The 22,224-nt window shown below is 33.7% G+C and overlaps 1 protein-coding gene across 1 annotated transcript in view; it reads left to right on the top strand.

Annotated features, from left to right (window-relative positions):
- LOC119069420 (elongation of very long chain fatty acids protein 7) overlaps positions 1-22,224 on the top strand; it is a 26,309-nt gene continuing 4,085 nt past the window's right edge. The window contains exon 1 of the mRNA XM_037173472.1: positions 1-489. The gene's annotated coding sequence lies outside the window, so the exon portion shown is untranslated. The remainder of the gene's footprint in view (positions 490-22,224) is intronic.

Raw genomic sequence — 22,224 nt, forward strand, 5'->3', positions numbered from 1 at the left:
CAAAGGTTTTCAGTTAATCGTCAACCGACACAGCGCGTACACCAATCTTAACAACACATAACCACAAAGGAAACTTATACATCAACTTTGCTAGTTACCTGGTGTTATTTACACATTAAATATTTATTATTTTTTTCAAATCAAATCGTCGATATAGAGTAGGTTTATACCGATTGGTACTGATTTGTTATACATATTGGATTGAATTGAAAGTTATATAGTGCTGGGAGTTCTAGTGGATGACAATATTGTGCGAAAAGTTTAATTTTAATTTTAGTTTTTTTTTTGTGATTTTTGACTTAACATTTTGTTAGTTCTGTGCATGGTAAATATCGTTGAGTTGCAACCATCCGAGAAAAACTAGTGAAAAAGTCGATTTATATCGAATTAAAACACAGAGAAAAATTGAATGGATTTATCAGTGAAATTGATATCGAATCGATACAATTTGTTTTACCTTTAAACTTAACATTGCCGATTTAATCAAAGGTAAGTCAGTTTTTGACAATTTTTTTTAATTTTAAAACTGCAAACCTGGACTAAATATAATTTTTTGTTTGCTTGCTTGTTGGTAAAATATTTATTTTGCAATTCTGACACATGGACACAAAACTGTTGAACTTAGGTTGTCGAATTTTTTTTTTGTACAAAAATTTTGCACTGCACATGCATTTCTGATGCATTTTTGTCTCGGCAAATGCATTTTTTGTATTCAAATAAAAAAAATGTTTTTGTCTCAATTTCAGTTTGACATTAATATCACGAAATGTTAACCATATAAAATATGCATACAAGTTGAACATATGCGATGTGAAACATGTATTCACGTTTGTATGGAATTCAAGTTCAAGTTTATCAATATTAATATATATAATGTGCAGGCAGGTAGATAAATTTTTATAAAACTTTGTGTTTATGTGAATTGATTAAGTAATTTGTAAATAAAAATTGATTATGAACGGTATATATATGGCGGCGACGGAAGAAAAAAACAAATCGTTTACATTTTTGTGATTATGTATTTTGTATTGATGATCCATTTATGGACACAATAATGAAAATATTAATCTTTTGGTTATATTAGTTGATTACCTTTCTTTACTTCAAAACTTTTGTTTAGACGCATCGGAAATAGTCAGAATGTCCATTTTGAAGTACTAGATTTATCTCACAAGCTAAACAAAAAATCCCGCTAGCCAAAGTGTAAGTGTGTCAAAACAAGTACATTACTGATAGTCATCATGAGCAATGTAACATTTTTCCAAGATCAGTCATTGTTACAGTGAAAGATGGAGAAAAAACTTACATTACAGTGACTAACGTTCTAAAACCAGTCACTGGATGGAATTGTAATTTTTCATTATTCTTGAGGTTCCCAGTGTCCGAGATGTTCAAGTATTTATTAGTTCCTATTCATACGCGAGCGCATGTGACGAGAAGAGTCGTATATTCAATTGTCAAAATGTCAAAATTATTGAGAGGAAAAACTAGAAATCCCCTAGATTGCCTGGTTTTAGAATGCTAAGCACTGTAAGAAAACATTTTTTTTAAATGAAGAAACATGGTCTAACGTAAATCCCACGAATGAAAGTTTAATATTCAATTCAGTGTATCTATGTAAAATTCATATTAAAAAAACGGGTACCCTTGAAATCGTTCATCGGCATTCCTCACCTCCTACTTCAGTTGGTGAAGTTAAATTTTATTAACGTCTAGCTCCTGTTTTTTAGTCAAATATAACTTCAATGGCTCCTTGCACATTTATGGACTAGAATCAACAAACTTACTCAGGGATACCGTATAACAATACTCTGTGAAAATGTTTCCGTGTCTCTTCCCGATTTTCATTTTTAACAAAAATTTGTCAACTTTGAGCTTCCTCTACATAATATTTAAATTTAAAAAAAAATATTTAATTGGCTGCCTCATACGAAACTTGACCATTACATGGCAGTTTGCTTCCTGCAAAAATAATCATTAACATGAAGTGTATTTGCTGTATGTAGATTCCTTCGCAATAAAGAAGAATACATTAAATCCTGCTGCGTGATTAAATATTTTATCATTTAGTTGTATACAACACCTTCGGCTCGGATATACAAACTCTGAACTTGTTTTTACCCGAGTTTTTACCCCAAAATGGTTACCCCATGCAACGAATTACTTTCGCTGCACCCAGTGTAATCTGTTATTACTTGCTGATTGTAAAAATAATCAGCATATATAGGGTCATTGAGACGTGTTCCCCTAAGGTATACGGACCTATTCGCTTATGAAATTATATGTCGAATGACCCCCAATTCGTATACAGTCCATTTATAATTTAATAAGCGAAATTCGACATGGGACATCAATCACATCATATTCTGATTCTATTGAATGATTCTACGACTTCTGAAACCGTCATTATTGAATCGCAAATTTTATTTTAATTTCAGAACTTTTTTTCCACCTGAAAGTCAAGAATCCGCATGACTGTAATTAAAGCTTACTACGTCAATTCGTCTATTGTCAATTGACGAGACTACAATAATAAATTAAAAATGATTACCAAGAGGATGTCTTCACTCAAAATTTGATTCGAAGCGTCAATTATCACTTTTTTGTCAAGTTTTTGTCAATAATTATTTTCCTCTATGGACTTGTAGTAAATACGTAATATTGACAATAACTTGTTTCTAAAACGTACAAAGCGTTTTTTCGTACACAATTTTAACCATGGTGCCAATCATCCCAAACGAAATGTGAGACATGACAGTTTTGATTACATGTTTAGACGAAAATTTATGTCCGTTTTCAATCGTATCAACGCAGTTCAAGCATGAGTCTCTAAATAGGGTACTGAAACTTGAGAGTATCACAATTGTAAAGAACTGTAAAAAAACCCATTTCATATAAAATAGTACAATGTTTGACAGCTGTCAACCATGACCACTTTTGCTTGAAGTGCTTTGATCGTATACAATTTTCATGACACTATTTTTTAAACTGTCAATAATTTCCTCGTTAAATTTAAGTTCGTCATATCAAAGCATATTTCTGGTAAATAACACTCTACCGAAATTCAAACAATTTTTTTTGTGGATAATAATATTGGTTCCCATTAAAAACTGGATTTCGTCTGAAATCGCTGTAAATTATGATGACATATTTGGTATAGGTACCAATGCACTTTCGCGAAAGACGACGAAAAAAAAACATCTTCATGTCGTCATACAAGTCGTTAAAAATTGTTTTTTTTTTTTTTAAATAAATCACACGCATTCAAATAAAAATGCAAAATCATAAATGTCACCATTTCACAATTGTAAATTTTTAAAAATTTGAAGTTTTAACTTGAACTTAGAGATTTTAAGCAACAACATCCAACAACGTCCAATGAAAAATTAAGATTTTAGGTAAAAAAAACGACATTTTTTTCGAACATTAATAAAAATTGAAAATTGGTAAATTGATGGATGTTGATGGTGTTTGTGTAGTACATGTGTAAGTAGGTTACATTTTGGGTGCAAAAATAAAAGTTGTTATTGAACGCACAGCACATATATATGGGTGTACACACATATAGGTAACATTACATTTTAAGTCTCTGCCACTATTAATTTGACTATTGAAACGAGATCTAGTATATGCATTAGGTTTGCTTCTGACATTGCTTTCACATTCAAACTTGACGAAAAATTTCAAATTTTTTTTCATTATAATTCAATAATACTCGTCTCAAATACTCTTCATCGAGGAACTTCTTTCAAACTAATTAACGACACACATTATAACACCTATAAGGTGATGATTATAGAATATTAAAGTCGTAAATTACTTAATTTTCTCAGCATTCGTTTAGTTAATTACATTATGTTGTAATTATGCTTATTTCAAAATTGTTTTTTTTTTTGTTGCTGTTCAAAACAAACTTACAATAAAAAGTTCTTTCAAAATTTTACTATCGCTTTTTAACATTGAAAATTTTTTTTGCAATGATTTTACCATCAAATATTTAGACAGGTTGTTGTTGAATAGCTTACATGCGATGGCAGAGATCACATTTTTCGTACGTTTGGTCACTTTATTTCAGATCATAAGCTGAAGAAATAACCTATAGCTTCTTGCAGAAACAGAGTCTAGGTCACAATATAGTCAGATGTGTTTTCAGTCAGCCAAATATTTCAGCGAATATATTCAACGACCAAAGTCAGCGCTCTAATTCTTTGTTAAAAAAATTGATTATTGCTACTCTACAGGCCAAGAATGTTTCCTGCACCAAAGGGCAGTATTATTTAACCAGGTCACACCTTATGGGTGGGTCAGGTCACTTGACTGACGAAGATATCAGAAGATTTTGTTCAGGCACCCAGATATACTGGGAATTCCGATAGGTACAATTGAACAATATGAAGAAACTCGATATTATGAACATGTTAGGTCTGCATTTTTAAAGACGACAAGTCCAAAAGAATTTAATGTTAGGCACTTTTTCGGAATTATTTTACGTAAAACTTTCTTTACATCGGTCATATAAAGCGTGAAGTTGACACGATTTACCCTGTAACTATGATTAAGTTTTTATTTCCATCGATAGAAAACAATAAGCAATGCTAAATTAGCATAAAAATAACAGAAACAAAACGCAAATGTCCAAAGATATAATCGGACTTCAAGCAAAAGTGGTACTCTAAATAGGGTACTGAAACTTGACAGTGCGTACAAAATTTTACACTGTAAAAAGAGTAAAATTTCATACAAAAAATACTCTATTTAGCAGCTGTCATAAATAGCACTTTTGCTTGAGGTGCTTTGGATGGGTACATTTTCCCATACCATAACTTGGAAAGTAACATCTAAGTCATATCTCCGCACATTTGGGTATGTTTTTTTTCTAAATTTAAAGCAGGGCCTACTTTTTAGAAACTTTTAGAGAAAATCGAGAAAATCAAGAAACTTTCAGAAATTCAAGAAACTTCGAGAAATTCAAGAAACTTCGAGAAATATTTCTTGAATTTCTCAAAGTTTCTTGATTTTCTCGAATTAGAGAAATTTCAAGAAATTCCAGAAAATTCAAGAAATTCGAGAAACTTCGTGAAATTTAAGAAATTTCAAGAAACTAATTTCTCGAGTTTCTTGAAGTTTCTCGAATTTCTCGAATTCGAGAAATTTTAAGAAATTTCGAGAAATTCAAGAAATTAGTTTCGAAAAAGTAGGCCCTGGTAAAGTCCGTGTTGTCGTAGGTGCTAATCTAACGGAGAATGTGCTGTCGAAACTTTCACATTTCCCATTTGTTTGACAGATGAATCACATTTTTGTCATATTTCCATATTTTATTGGTAAGTTTTTTGTGGCAGTCATAAAAAGTATTTCCATACAAGCAAATGTGGCAAATGTGCCATTTCTAGGCTAGGAACAGTCAAATTATTAACGATTCCCGCAACTCCCAGGAGCCTATTTTCGAGAATAAGTTTTCTAAAAATTTCTAGACTTTTCAAAAATTTCTTCAAAATTTCTTCTCTTTGAAAAATGCAACTACCAATACCAAAAAATTACAGACGTCCTTTCTGGACAACCCACCAACAAATTTTGGGACAGACATTTTTCGGTATTTTCTGGTGTAGAGCCCTGACTTTCAGTCAAGGAAATAACAAAAATTAATAAGTGTATGCTAGCAACCAAAGGTGCTTTGTAATGTACAAATTTACAAATTATCTTTGACGATTTATCAGTCAGATATATATATGTTTCTTAGGCTCGCTATACCTTAATTTAAATAATCGGTTTTTAATTATTACTTTTATTATTCTCACTCTCACCGTATATTATTACAGTCTGAATGAGCATATTGTGCACACAGTAAAATTGCATAGTTTTCTCATTGTCGCTATATCTGCGTAATACGGTAATTATTGTCAGCATTAAATTAATGAATTTTGCAAACGAAAATTCACATTTTTGTGAGAACTATTCTAAGTGAAATCGTAATTTTAATTATTTTCGAGTGATAGATAGATACACATCTTGACCTGCAGCATTGTCACGTTCTTATTAGTACCGCATATAACCACCAAAATAAATTCCACGTTGGCGGTTCTCATAGTCATCGTTCTATCCCTTGCGAAATATGCATTACCACTGTCACATAAATATAAATTTGTATAATTTTTACCATTAATTACTTCCATCATCAAAAACACAAATGTACTTGTCGCAGGTAACGAAATGTTCAAAATGTAATTGTCGAAGTATAATTAACTGACTCTTTCGTTTGATATAAATTCTTTTAATGGAATGGAAAGCTAACATTAGAGAAATGACATTGGGACTTAGCAAATTAATTACATTTTCGTAAGACATTTGACCGCTGTTTCGATCGGAGAGAAGATTGGGTATACGTCTTTCGATGTTTTGTATTAACCTGTTACAGACGGCAAGCATATGACCATATTATCGGGTCTATTACTTCCATCGATCAAAGCATTTGTAATCGGTTGATTTCAAATCTCGTACTTCAATTTTTTTTAACATGAATGTTACTAAATGAAGGCCAGTGTTACCCAGATTTTGTCATTATTTTTGTGGTCGCTATCGATAACAGGTGAATAGTCGTCTGTGACAGGTTAACTCACATATTCAAAAACAAGCACAGGTCTATCTATCTATCCATGGCGTTAAATCGCCCCATTCACATATAAGGAAGTGTTGTCATTTTGAAGTCCTTTTTCACCAAGCGATCAGCGTAACCACCACGGGTGAGACACTTTTCACACTTTTCACATATATTTTATGTCGAAGTGTCTGGGGGGTGGTCACCACCCAATTTAAATATCTTCAAAAATCAAAATCCACCAGAAACCGGTGGCGATCGACTTATCAACGGACATTAACCAATTCCTCAACATATTTCGTGATCATACTGATAAGTCAGTTTTTTGACGAACAAGCTGTAACTGTCTTTGTGTATGTCTCAACCTTCTGCAAGCAAACACTTTTTTTTGGGGGACGATAACGGCCGCATACTCTGTGTCTATCAATAAAAAATTATAGAAAAAAAAACTTAGGACTTGAACCATCAATAGCTAAACTCTCATTATAAATTTTAGAGGCTATTGTGCTATAAAATCGAAGAATTTTACCGAACGAAATGGAATTAATTTTTTTTTATGCAATAACAGAAATCATAAAAAATGCGAGGGGTGACGCACTTCCATTTAATCCATTTAATCCATTTAATCCATTAAATCCATTTAATCCATTTAATCCAAAAAAAATTTTTTAGTTTTACCGAAATAATTAGGCCACCCACCTGAAAAATTTGTAAAGTAATTGCGAAAAATAGATTTGCACGATCACCAGCTCGTTTAAGTACTCGTGAGGTAAAGGATTTTTTTTTTTTGTTAAAAATGGTATTAAATTTATTTAATCCATTTAATCCATTTAATCCACTTTACACCAAAAACTCCTAAAAGTGGATTTTTTTCGCTTTTTAACATTGTAGTATGAGTTGTAGTACGTGGTTCGATCAAAATCAACAATTTTTAAGACTTTTACAGTATTTTGTAAAATGAAGTTTTTTCGTATTTAATCCATTTAATCCAATTTTTATTCCATTTAATCCATTAAATCCATTTAATCCATTTAATCCATTAAATCCATTTAATACCATTTAATCCATTTAATCCATTTAATCTAGAAGTGAGTTACCCCTCGAAAAAATGGTTGAAATTCAAGAATCATTTTTACTGTCTCAACATAAATTTCAAATTCGCAAAATCATTCTGCATTAAAAAAACTTATTACGAAAAAAAAGACTTCGTTAATGAATTCTGAATTTCTGGCTGATTTGAAAATGAATTCTATCGTTTTACGACCAGTCTTAGTTACTCATATATAGGTGTATAAATTATCTTCGACGTCTTTTAATCGGATCATAAAATTTATTTTGGTAAATAATTTTTTTTCATTAGCATTGAGAGAACTAACATGTTTATTTATGGGTCTTCAACAACAACAACAACAACAACGAAAAAAACCGTTTTACGTCAACCGCAACCTTAGAACGAAAGTCATAATTATAAAACTTCTAGCGAAGTCACTCTCTTTAATCGAAGGATAAATACCTAGTCCTCAACTTAGCTTATTGATGGTTTTCCCAAATTTTGCTTTTATTATTTATCGATTCAGAAAAAAAAAACATTTCCACACCCAGTCCAACATATGGCCTGCGAAAACTAATCTTTTTGTATTATCACAATTCCGTTTCGAATAACTTGTGAGTACAACATAGAAGTTTGAATGAAATTTTAGGATATCGTGAAATGGTACAAGTGATGCTGCTCCCGCAAACTTATAATGAAACAATGAAAGATAATCGAAACGAACTAGTGATAAATGCAGAAATATTGTAGTCTTCTTATCAAACGATACTGCGTTTAAATTTTAACGTAGTGAACGTTGATCCACCTCCACATAAAATTTGATTTTTGAACCGATGTGGTTGAAAAAAACAGTCATTGTTGTTGTAGAATATTTGAACATTTTCTAGGAGGGAAAGTAACACATTTCAAATAGGGAAGGTAAAATTTTTCTCGCACGCTATCGAATCATTATCTTGTAAGAAGATTACATTTTTATAAATCTTGCACAGACCAGAATTTGAACCCGCAACGCAAAAACGATTCAGAATATCGAGCACTGACTAATAGATATTCGGCTATATAGAGTTATACATTACGTACTGTTGAAGCGTATGCACAGTTATCTACGTATCTGTTTTGGACGATGAACCTTGTTAAGATAAACAACTCGTGTGATTCGCAGTCTTCCCAGTGACGTAAATAACGCGATTTGTGAGATGGTTGATCTGGGAGCAAGCTGATATTGACACCATGTTATTTGATAAATAAACCATTATAAATCAAGCGGCGTATATTATAACTGCGTTTTATGGAAATATATTTCTGCTATAAAGCCAGCCAATTTGTATTTAAATGCTGACGTTATGAAAACTATAAAAAAAAATTCCACGATCTGTGACATGTAGAAGGAAGGATTTTTTTTAAATAATATTCGCTCAATAAAGACGACAATCAATTGATTATAATAATTAACAGAATGAACGAATCGTGTCACATGTATACAATTTACTAAACATTTTATTCAAATTGAAAAAGGCGACAAATTATCATCCATTTTTTCTTCTTCAAAAATTGAGGATATTCTACGTGATGTGCACACAAAGTTTGTTATTAGTGATATTGTTAGCCGAATTGGTTGACTGGTTACTGATGATGATGATGTTTGATGTTTGACTATTGAGTTTACAATTTTATCATGATTTGGTCGTGAAAATAGTTTTTTTAAGTGTTTGTAAGTGAGGGATCTAAGGCTTAAAGTTTAAATTATGAAAAGAAATCATCATTGAGTGCACAGTGCAATAAAATCATCATGATGGCTTTCATCAGCAAATTACAGTATGTCACGTTGCCGGTTATTGCGATTTGTCAACTTTAGGCACGCCGAAAAGTGCTAAGGTAGTCGAGGAATCCCTTCAAATAATATTCTAAAAATCAAAAATTTGACTTTTGATTTTTAGAAATTTATTTGGAGGTTCCTCGACTCCCTTAGCACTTTCCGGCGTGCCTAAAGTGATTGCTTTAGCATTATCCCCTACGTGATAGGCAGATAAACATAGAAAATCCTCAAAAACATCCTCAAAATCGTGTAAAATGCTTTGTAATTCACAACAAGGGGTTCCTGCCACTGTTTCGATCTGATGAAATGATTCATAAAGCACCAAGTTGATGCTTTGCACTTAATAGTGCTGTTCAAAAATACCACATCTCATCAGGCCATGGCCGACAGTGACAAAGAGATGACCAGCCTCGAGAGGTAGTCATACCTTTTCGCATGTAAAACTTTAGCGAATCAAAAGCAGAATGAAATTTCTTTCAAACCGTCTCATCACTAAGCACGCCTGCACGTGCACGTGGTTAAGCAAACCACAATGGTGGGCTTAGAAATTCCTTTGAAATTAACAAAAACAAAAAAAAAATATTCTAATCCCAGAAAGTCCTTTGAGGATTTTCGGTTAGACTCTCTTTACGATTCTATTGTTGACAACATGTGGAACGATGTGGAACAAATAAAACTGTAAGTCGTCAAAGACATAAAAAGTTTAACTGCGATGATTTTATGACAAACCTTTGTTGAGAACGTAAATGAAGAAAAACTTCTTTTTTTTGTATAATAATCTTGGTTCTGGATACGTAATCTTTGCTGCTTTTAGGCACATTTTTTGTGAGTCACTAAAATTTCAGTTATTTTTTGTCTGGCAGTTGTGATAGAAATACCGATTCAGGAGTTAGACTATTGAACATGAACATGAACATGAACATGAACATTGTTGATCAGGGAACTCAAGAAACTCAAGAAAACGTGAATTTTCATTTTTATTCCATTACAAATTAATTTTACATGTTAGGGCCGTTGGAAATTCATGAATTTCGATGACAAGAACCTGCAAGCTTGTTGAAGAATTTTTTCCATGCACACAAGGAAGCAGATGCTAATACTTTTTTTTAACAAAAAATTACAAGTACTAGTGGGCGCAAAGTGGTTCTCAACCGCTTAGTCAATAACATTAACGCATCATCGAAGTGTTAATGAATCGAAATGTTAATTGTTCCGGAAAAAACCAAGAGTTGGCCGAATTCCTTTTATGACCTTCGTCGTTTCAGCAACTCATTGTGACTATTTTCTCATAAAATTTAAAAATAACCATTCATTCTGACGCACAATTATGCTAAGTCAGACAATATGGCACCAAATATTTTTTTTTACCTTTATTTACCATCGAACCATTTACATATTTTGAAGAAAAAAACCGGCTGAGAAAGTAGCAGATGCTGCGATGTAACAACCTGTAATCTCAGCAGCTACATAGTTCAATAAATTTTTTATAAGAATTACACGTCGAGAACCCCACCGTCAAATGTGTTATGTTTAACATTGCCGAAAACATATTAAATGTTGAAATGGTTGTGGCTATTGTAAGAATGAAGATAACCCAAATTTAAGATTGTAGTTTAATCAATGTCAGAGCTTAAGAACTAAAGAGCGTAAGTGTCAATCCAAACTTTGATGGGCCGTTTGTTTTTTTAAGGGTTAGTACACAGTTCATAAGAACATGCAAAATGTCCGAAAAATGAGGTGAACATCATTATGAAAAACATTTAACAGATGTGTCATACATTTGCTGTCAATATTTCTCAATCATTATGGATCTATGTTTGAATCATTTTTCAGACATTTTTAAAGAACTGTGTACTCATCTTCAAGTACACTAGGTCCAATGTTCCCTTTATTTTCAATTGTTGTCTCTTGTCATCGGTCAGCTACAATAGCATTGTTTTCACATGCAATCTTTAAAAAACTGGAAGTTTGATTAGTTAAAATCTGTCAGTCAAAGTTTAATTATTTGTCAATGAATCTGTCAAACTTGCCCTTTCCGTTTGTGTTTCCGTTTGGATTTTTCGTTCAAAAAATCCGAAGTTCCCTATTAGGGAACAATGTAGCTTTGCCAAAGGAAAATCGTTTGTGTTGGACATTCCGTTTCTGCTCGAACAATCTGACGTTCCATATTAGTTTTTACACCGAAACAGTATTTTTTGTACCACGGCAGAGTAAAGTAAACCAGGCAGGAGTGCTTGATTTCACTATGGACCTAAATTATCTAGTAGCCTCTCCTGCCTGGTTTATTTTACTCTGCCGTGTTTGTGCACAAGTAAATTTACTTTTGTTTAAAGTGAAAGCCATGTTGTCCACAATTCTTTCGAATGCTGATTCTTAGTAGGAATTATCGTTATTACTATATAATTTGGTGTATTTTGAACGGTTAGAGATCAGCCTATGACGAAATAATGAACGTAGACTGGAACGAGAAGATAGACGCCCGCCAGAGCTGATCAAAGTACAGATACAGATACAGCTCTAGAAGAAAACAATTTTTTCTGGAAACTCTTCAGATAAAACATTTTAAATTTGGGCTTAAAGTAACTTGTCGAAAAAAAAGTTGTTCATTACCACTGTTCAGCGAATGTGTGAACAAATCACGATGAAGGATGCATAGACGTGATTCTTATGACAAAAAAAAAATGAAATATCGACCAATCAACTGTTTCAATCCAAAAATCTATAAAGTCTCTTACATCATCACTATATAAGGGCATTACACACAAAAAGTAAAATTACAGCCTAAATGAGTTGCATAAGACATAAAAACCACTTCCGGATTTTGAACAAAACACTCGTTTTTTCACATAAACTTTATCATAAGTCAACAATGTCACAAAAACTGGAATGTATCCAATACATACAAATCTGAAGTACGACAGCAGTAAAAACCCATTTCACATCCAGTGGTATGGTTCAATTATGGACAAATAGACCAAAGTCAGTGACTTTGAATTTGTTTTTTCAAATATTCAAATTTAAATTATGGATTGGTGCTAATGAGTTTTAGCGGTTGTTATATGTGTACATTGATACCATTTTACACGCAAATTTCAAAATGATTTTTTCAGTTTTGATTTTGCTTGCGGTTTGGTATTGTCAAAGCTGCAAACGAAAACTAATCACAAATTATTACATTTCAGATGTAGATCCCACGAATATTGTCATGACCATTTCATTTGCGGAAAAGTGTTGTTTTTAGGCTAATAAGACATATAAGACAAAGTAAATGTCCTACATTGAGCAATAATGTCAGACCAGAATTATTTAACCTGTTTCATACGACTATTCATTTGATCTGTTATCGATAACGACGACGAAAATAATAACTAGCTCCGGGTAATAGGGACATTTATATAGTAAAATGCATGTTAAAAAAATGCAAGATTTGAAATCAACTGATTAAAAATAGTTTGATCGATGGAAGCAACGGCCCAATAATAATACTGGTCGTATGCGTGCCGTCTGTAACAGGTTAAGTTTTTGTTCATTACGACTTTCTGCAGTTTATGGCTTAGGTCACGGTGAACGTTAGCTCACTCCAATTTCCTATATATCAATTTCATATCGAAACCGAGCCGTTCGAAGTGATTACGACGAACTATTTTACTATTTTGTCAATGCATATAGCGTATAGTTAGTCGAGTAGATTACTCATACGAAAGAGGTTCGTCGTTAACTCGCATGTGTGTAAATCTTTTATTTTTCATCACAATACGTTCTTTCAGATTCAATTCCAAGTTTATTTCTGCCTATAAAGTAAACGTCCACTACGACCATGTTTTTCCACAGTGACAAATAGCGGTTTCTTCTCTCAAAAAGTGTCAAATGACTTGTCAATTTCACAAAGCTAACCTCAAAAGATGTTTCGTTCACAGAGACGCCCCTTGAAATGTATGAAAATTTAATACTTTTTTTGTTCGATTTGAGGTTAGCTTTGTGAAATTGACAACTCAAACGACATTGACAATGATCTATACCTTTAACATTGATTGTCCGTTTTTTTCGAACTCTCCCGTTCTACTAAATCTGAACGTAGTTTAAAAAACCCTTAAAAAAATCATTTTCCTTGGGGCTTATTCTACTAAAATATCTAAACCAAAAAGAAATTGCTGCATTATCACTACGGCCTTCCAGACAATTTTTGTTCAGCTGCCACTGTTTCACAGGTTATTGCACTAATCAAATCGAAAGAAGTTATCCATCATTAAAAATAAGATGTCCCCCGTATAGACTGTGGTGCCTTTCAAGACCTACGAAATTTCATATACTGAAGAATATAAACGCTCGAAATTGACACGGACGTCTTTCATGGACAGTCGTATAATCCAATTGTTGCAATTCTATTTTGCACGTTAACCTTGAAATTTTACCGGACTGTTGAAGTAATCAAATGCATTTATATTGTTTGTGCGTCATCAGTTTAATTTATCGAATGCTGCATAATCATGTTTTTTATTCGAACAAACGTTTTTCCTTTTAAACTTGAGTAACAACATTCCATTTAATGTCTTAGAATATTTTCATTCAATGGATACGAAGATAATTGTTTTCGCGACAAAACTCTATAATTTTCAACCACGTTTAAGTGTGCCGGTAAAAAGTTTCTACGTATGAACAGTCCTTAGTTTCGCTATGCATAAACTACACACCTATTAGGTATACACCACAGTTTCACTATCATTACTATTAATAGATTTTTTGTGGTGAACCTAATTTATTTAATGTAACGAAAAATGAAGAACGATTTTTAAATGACCATATCCCATAATGGAGTCCATCATTACACTTTTTTTATATCTCAGATATTAGGGAACGTCAGATGGTTCGAACAGAAACGGAATGTTCAACACAAACGATTTTTCTTTGGCAAAGCTACATTGTTCCAAAGAAAAATTGTTTGTGTTTCCGTTTGTGTTGGACGTTCAGTTTCTGTTCGAACCATCTGACGTTCCCTATTAAGCAAAATTGGTGGACTGAGTTTTAACAATTCTTGAAATCAAGTTCTGGGTTTTTTCATACACTCAGTAAGTGAGTTTCTGGTGCAGAATTAGCAACAGCTGCACCCATAACATTTAAAACAATTGTAAGTTGAGCAACACGTGATACCGGCGCATTACATAATAGGGAACGTTAGCTTGTTGTTTATGCAAATGAATGTAACAATTAAATTTGTAATTATCACTTCACAAATGGGTTTGGACCGAGGGGTGACGCACTTCCATTTAATCCATTTAATCCATTAAATCCATTAAATCCATTTAATCCATTTAATCCAAAAAAAATTTTTAGTTTTACCGAAATAATTAGGCTACCGACCTGAAAAATTTGTAAAGTAATTGCGAAAAATAGATTTGCACGATCCCCAGCTCGTTTAAGTACTCGTGAGGTATAGGAAAAAAATTTTTGTGAAAAATGGTATTAAATTTATTTAATCCATTTAATACACTTTACACCAAAAACTCCTAAAAGTGGATTTTTTCGCTTTTTAACATTGTAGTATGAGCTGTACTACATGGTTCGATCAAAATCAACAATTTTTAAGACTTTTACAGTATTTGGTAAAATGAACTTTTTTCCTATTTAATCCATTTAATCCAATTTTTATTCCATTTAATCCATTAAATCCATTTAATCCATTTAATCCATTTAATACCATTTAATCCATTTAATCCATTTAATCCATTTAATCTAGAAGTGAGTTACCCCTCGGTTTGGACCAATATTTTGTTATGGCAATTCGTAGATCTGATTTGTGAGTAGTCAAAAACACACATCAATATATTCAACGACAAACATCAATCGCTTCACAGATCATAACCCTGCAATTGTAATATGTGAATTTTGTGATTATCAATTCAATTCATAGATCTGACATGTAGGAAGCAAGCCACATTTAGGGCCTATTGCTACAATCTTTTTTTTTATTTAATTTTGTCATTTGAACTTTCATCGCAAAACGTATTTTGTATGTGATTGCATTTACGAAATAGATTGTGGATTTGAGTACTATTTCGCAGGACTCTCGATGCTTGACGCTGTCGGCAAGTCGGCCACTTCTGTCACTTCATCGAATAATATTTCCATGGAGAATGTGATCTAAACGAAGGCAGTGCCATCGCTGATTTTTGCGGTAGTGTCGATAACAATTTCCACAATCTATTGGCAATTTGCAACATACGGGCAAAAAAGAAGAAAAATGATGTCCCCGAATCGGACACAGAAATCTGCCACATAATTGCGTAGCAGAAACAATATCGTCAGTAAATTTCTGCAACAATAAGTCTGACTTCACAGTCATCCGTTTTCATTCCGTTTCGCCTCCGTGTACATGACAATTGGTGTTTTATACAATTACTACCGTACAACGCATAAAAACCTTAGAGAGGCGTTGTGAGAGAAAATATATGAAATTCTCTCACAGATTCGCCTCTCTAAGGTTTTTATGCGTTGTACGGTAGAATAAAGCACATTGTTTGAAATGATACGTACACGGGAGCAAAACGTAATGAAAACGGACGACTATGACCAAACCCTAAATGATGATATTTTGAAATAAAAGATGCTTTCATCATGTGCACCTTGGTTATTCGACATGTAAATTGATGAATGCTCAACAAAAAATAGTGTTTCTGACCTATCGTGGTGCTCAAATTCCTATTATTAATGCTGATGCGTAAACAAATCACTCATGTGGCTGTTGCTGATTCTACATATGGAATTTATTTACTGAGTGTATGAACGTAAAAAAGTTGTTTTTTTTTTCAACCATCTCATCCCATTGGCATTTTTTTTATGCATCAATATAAAAATGGTTAGACACTTGACCAGTAATCAGTATATTAATTAACATCAATAAAATATCTGTAGGCGCAACGTTTTGTAAAAGCGACGGTTTCATTGTCTCAATAGTTATTTACACAATTAGGGATAAACAGGAGAAAAGTAGAATTTTCGTGTGATATTTGTCTAAGCGATGCGGAGCCGAGACTTTTCTTTATATCCCGAGTTATGTAATAGATGTTACATGCTGAGTGCATTGAAAGTAGTCGCTGAAACAAGAAAAAACGGTTTTCGATGAAATATCAATATATTTCCGAATGTAATTTTGAACGTCTATCATCCAACATTGTAAAACGGCGCTTTGTAAATACATCAAAAGATGATTCCTAATACTGAACTTTAGCCTACCACTAGCCTTGATTGATTTATCATTCCCTCACGATGAGTTTAATATTGTTTACTATTGGTCGGATTCGTTCGGGGTCTGCGTAGCCATCCGGTTTAGTTTAGATATTAGTATCCAGAAGTTTCTATACTTGCAAGTTCAATTTTATTTCTGTCTTCACATTCCGGTGTTTTTAGCCCCGTACGAAGTACTGGGGGCTTATAAGATTAATATGCCGTTTGTAACACGTCGAATTGGAAGCAGTAAGGGCAAAGCATTTGGTTATGTTAATAGATGACGAATCCGCAATAAAAAAAATGTCCGTCCGTCCGTCCGTCCGTGACCCCTATAGCTTGAGTAAATCACAACCTTTTTTCAAAATTCTTTTTTTCCCCGATTGGTATCGACAAAAGTAAGGTCAAGTTCGAAAATGGGCATGGTAGGGTCGGCCCTTCCAGAGCTAGGGCCCTATAGGTGTTTTTCAGTCTTTCGACGATATCTACCGAAATACGCAATGGCTGCTTGTGATTTATCAAATGAAAGGTATTGACGAGTAGAACAAAGTTGCTGAACATTGTTTTTGGGTAAGATGCAACGTGGGCTTGTTGGGAGGGCTCAAAGGTCGTTACTCGGCCCTAAGTGTTTTCTGTACATAAATCGAGTAAATCTCATCCGATTTTGCTAGATTTAGTTTTTTATGGAAGGTAATTGAATACCGAAAATAACGTGGCGGAAAAAGTTTCAAATTTGGGCCCTTGAACTAAGGCCGCTACTCGGTCCTAAGTGTTTTTTGCACATAAATCGAATAAATCTCATCCAATTTTGCTAGTTTTTGTTTCATTTGAGAGACAATTGTATGCCGAATAGAATTATGGCAAAAAAAGTTTCAAATTAGGGCCCTTGGACTAAGGCCGCTACTCGGCCCTAAGTGTTTTTTGCACATAAATCGAGTAAATCTCATCCGATTTTGCTAGTTTATGTTTCATTTGAGAGATAATTGAATGCCGAATAGAATGATGGCAAAAACAGTTTCAAATTTGGGCCCTTGGACTAAGGCCGCTACTCGGCGCTAAGTGCTTTTTGCACATAAATTGAGTAATCTCAACCGATTTTGCTAGTTTTTGTTTCATTTGAGAGGTAATTGAATACCCAATGGAAAGTTGGCAAAAAATTTTGGGTTTCTAAAATAATATCGTAAATTGTTGGTTTTATTTGAGAGGTACTTCGTACGGGCTTTCGTAATTGCGCCATGCGCAATTTTAAAAATGAACACTTTCAGTAAATTTGACCATGCCCAACTCGACTTGCATTTTGGTAACAGACGCATTGGAGGGTTGTAGACGTATTAGGGTTCCGAGCGAATTACGGCTACGGACGTATTATGGTTACGGACGAAATAAGATTACGGGTCGTACGGGGCTAAGTCGCAGCAAACGCTCCGACTGTTCTGATGCCTTGTTTATTTATTATTCTGTACCATCTCATACAACTCTCAATCATTGGTGTTGAGAACAGGTGGCTGGTAGTTGCAAGTACTTACGTATATATTCTCAATAAGTATAAAAGTTAGAAGATGAATTTACCTTGTGTTTATGTTTTCATGCCCGTTAGCAACCGGACATGATGCAAGTCATACACTATAAAAAAATGTAAAGATGTTTTATCACTGCGGACGGAATCAATCAATGGTCAAATGAAAATCCAGTTAGATCTGAAGAATATATGTTTGTATTGGTGCCGGGAACTTTTTTTTATTGATTTAGGAATCACTCCCGCACGTTAATTCACGCCTTAAGTGCGCTTCAGAATTTGAATTTTCGGTGAATCGATGGGTCAACCAATGAATTAAAAAATAAGTTTCAACCAATATCCTCTCTACTAGAGAGTCTCTAGCAACCTATTATGGTGGTAAAAATGCAACGCAGCTTTTGCATTTTGCTTGTAAAATCAGAAATCAGTCAACAGGATTGATTGACAGGATTGACAAACAAAGGAAAAAGGTGGTATTTTGACAGCGTCAAAACGAAGTTTGTTTGCTAAAGTGGACGAAATACAACGCTGGCTTTGATTTGGTTGTGTGTTTCATTTTGAATTTGCAGCGGACTTACGGTGTCAATAAGTAGGTGTGACGCAAGTTCTATGCTACAAAAAAAATCAAACTTAGTTCGTTTGGGAATGAGCCATTTATAGATTCTAATGAGACTTGTAGCTTCCAGTGGTTATAAAAAAAGATTCAGTAGAACATACAATGATATGTTGTAGATGAAGTTGTCGGTGATGATAGTGCATATGTAAAACGAATAGAACGAATGAAGCAAACAAAACACCCACGAACCGTAAAAAATGTATCTTGACTTAGGTTCATTAAGCAACACTATAACGAATATTGAATATTGATTTAGAAAGGGATAGAAATTGCAATGCCGAGTAACAGGTAATTGTTGATGGAAAGAGGTCAAACTTTCGGAGGTTACTAATTTTACCAAACAAAACCAAACAAAACAAACAAACCAAATTGTGTGATAGTTTATGTAATTTGGCCAATGAAATGGACATTATTCATTTAAACTTTTACTACTTTTGAACATACCCACACGCAACAAAACTTCCGATATTGTGTGTGAATATAAACAGTACCATGGCCTTGAATTAAATGTATAACTGGTTACTGGTATTATTTGCTTAGTGCTTCAAATTAAAAGTACAATTCGGTGTCTGAGATATCAGCTAAAAGTTTTGTAATAGTTCATGTTGATCGCTCTAATTTACATTCAAATCTTTTACCAGTTGTCCAGCCAGTTGTATAATAGCTATTTATGTAACTCGAAAACTGTGAACTGTAGATGTCTTTGTTGCATAAATCGTTGTATGAATCTCGGCCTGCGTCACGGTGAGCTTGAAACAAATTTTTGTTGAAAGTGGTTGTACCCAAGATTTTAATGCTGTTTATGGTAAAGGACTAAGACCTGATCATTTTCCCATTTTTTTTAGATAAATCATTTTTTCATACAATTTGGAACCCCCGTGAAATAGTATCACCAGCAAAACACAGATTTTTCGGAAAGTTTAGGCAGAAAATTGATAGTATTCATTAGCCTGAATACCTTTTCAATGATACCAAGTACAACATATTCCTTATGAGTACGATATGTATTTAATCGTTTAAAGTGAAGCAGAGTCATGTGTCGTACAATTTGATTTTTTTCTGCATTAGTTCAACCTTGCAAATCCTTCATGAAAAGTGTGTTCGTACGACACTGCATACTGGCGGCGTAACTAACGTGTTCCCTCACCGAATTACATAATAGTTTATGAAACAAGACAATTATGTGCGATAAAATATCAGCAAACGATTCGTGTTTCATGCAAAGTTTTGTGCAATTCAGGAAGCGAATAAAAATAGTTTTTTTTTAGCGAATAGCAGGTTTCAAGTTCGAGTCGGTGGCGAGTGCTGGAATTGATTTAGCTAAAAAATCATTTTAGCATAAGTTAGGAATAACGTTTTTCCTGAACGACAAGGAAATAAGCGACGAAGTCCTTACGGTATTCTTAACTTATGCTGAAAGGCTTCTTTAGCGAATTCGATTCCAGAGCTCGATCCCGGCATATTCTTGTATCGCTTGCTTTTACCCAAATTGAAAAAACTACTCAGTTCAGTGTAATTCTCCTTAAACTTACGTTTTAACTACTAGGTGATGCCATTCAATTTTAGCTAGGAACTCTGGACGTATTTTCGTAACTCCAAATATTCGTAACTTGACAGTTGCGTGTATAAAATCCTATAAAAACTGTCAATTTATGAATTCCTAAAGTTACAAACGGTATGAGAATCGAGGCCTTGTTTCTTAATATTTGGGTCTCGTATTGCGGTCGTTTGTTTTCTTATTTATGTTGACACTTATCAAACATAAACATTGTGAACATCTGTTGTTGTTGTTGTTTCATTTGTTACATTATGACGTTGGTATGGATGGGAAGGGTTAACATTGGAAGGCTTCGACTTGTTTTTGACAATGTTGTAGAAGACAGGTGTAATGTGTACAGCATCAGATTTGAAATTGACTGTACGGTCGCCGTGTAGGATGATTTAATTCGCTTCGTGGATCTTGAGGGTACCATTCTTATGAACTCTCTAGTTTAATTACGAAGCAAAATGTTCAATCTTCATAATAAAGTTCGCGACTACTATTGGGATATCAAAGGGTTTCACGAAAATGACATACAAAAAGAGTGTCACGATACCTCAAATCACGATCAACTGCCTTATGTACGAAATTTGTACAAACTGTACACATATCTTAGAAATTGCACATGGTTCGCGCGAAGTACCTTTCAAATTTAACAAAAATGGTCGAAAATCTTCGACGATAAAAATGGTCGAACTTGACCTAGAGTAGTATACGTAAGCGGGTTTCCAGCGTCTGCCACGTTCTCCACTTGATTTAATTTAAATTTAGCAGGAAGTTATATCCACAAAATTAAAATAATAGAAGGACAAACTACCATTCACGAACCACTTTGCTCTTCAACAAATTTCTTATATTTGTTTTTAAGAAGCAGAAAAACATAAAATTAGAATACAATGGTAAAAGATGTGTGAATGACGGCCATTACATAATAATATTTATAATTTTTAAACTTATAGAATGTTTGGTTTGAGATTACAGCAGTTGTATTGTGAATAAGTTACTACTACAGTTGTAATGTGTTGTATGCTTCCCCACTTCAATAACTTCGATATCCTGAACTTAGGAGGGTGCTGCTGCCCCGACGAACCGTGTAATAACATTTCAAATGCAACAGTGATGAGGGCAACTGCTACTGTACACATCTAATGCTAGCCATTACCAGTTTGTTTCTTAATTACTTTTCAAAATAAATCTTAAAAATGCTTAAAATAGCTATTTATGTCAACGGGTGATAAATGCTTTTTTATGCTCTAGTCGGGTACATGTCTCGGGGCCGTAGACCGAGTGCGACAATACACGACGTGTGGCTAAAAAAAGCATTTTCTGCAACTGAGCTGCTGAAAGTGAACTTTTTCTTGCCTCAGTTGGGTTACGTATGCCTTTTTTCACTGTTTCACTGGAGGTTGTACTTTTTCTCACTAGTGACTGGCCAACTGGTGATGGTGATTTTGGTTTTGTTTTTAATTTTCGACAATCGAAAGTTGGAGCGAAGCGACATCTAGTGTAAAGCTGAGAAAAAAGCTATTTTGTGTAATCAACGCACTTCAAGTACTCCAAAAAGGGTACTGAAATTTGACAGTGTGTCCACCCAACTGTAAAACACTGTGAAAACATTTTCATGTAAAATGGAGTACATTCTGCGGCTGACCACTAAGATCACTTTTGCTTGAAGTGCGTTGGTGTAATTAAAATTTTATTAGAGTATAATAAGCTAGCTGAACGTATCGTACAGTAAATGAATTACGGATTTTATTGCCAAATTGTAAGATTTATATGTAAAGTAGCACGATACAATTGTAAAACTGAAAATTATTGCATTCAATTACCATGATCTAAAACGCAGTTTTTGTCTTTTATAATGAGTAACAC

Source organism: Bradysia coprophila (assembly GCF_014529535.1).
Source record: "Bradysia coprophila strain Holo2 chromosome X unlocalized genomic scaffold, BU_Bcop_v1 contig_35, whole genome shotgun sequence".
In the NCBI taxonomy this organism is placed as follows: Eukaryota; Metazoa; Arthropoda; class Insecta; order Diptera; family Sciaridae; genus Bradysia; species Bradysia coprophila.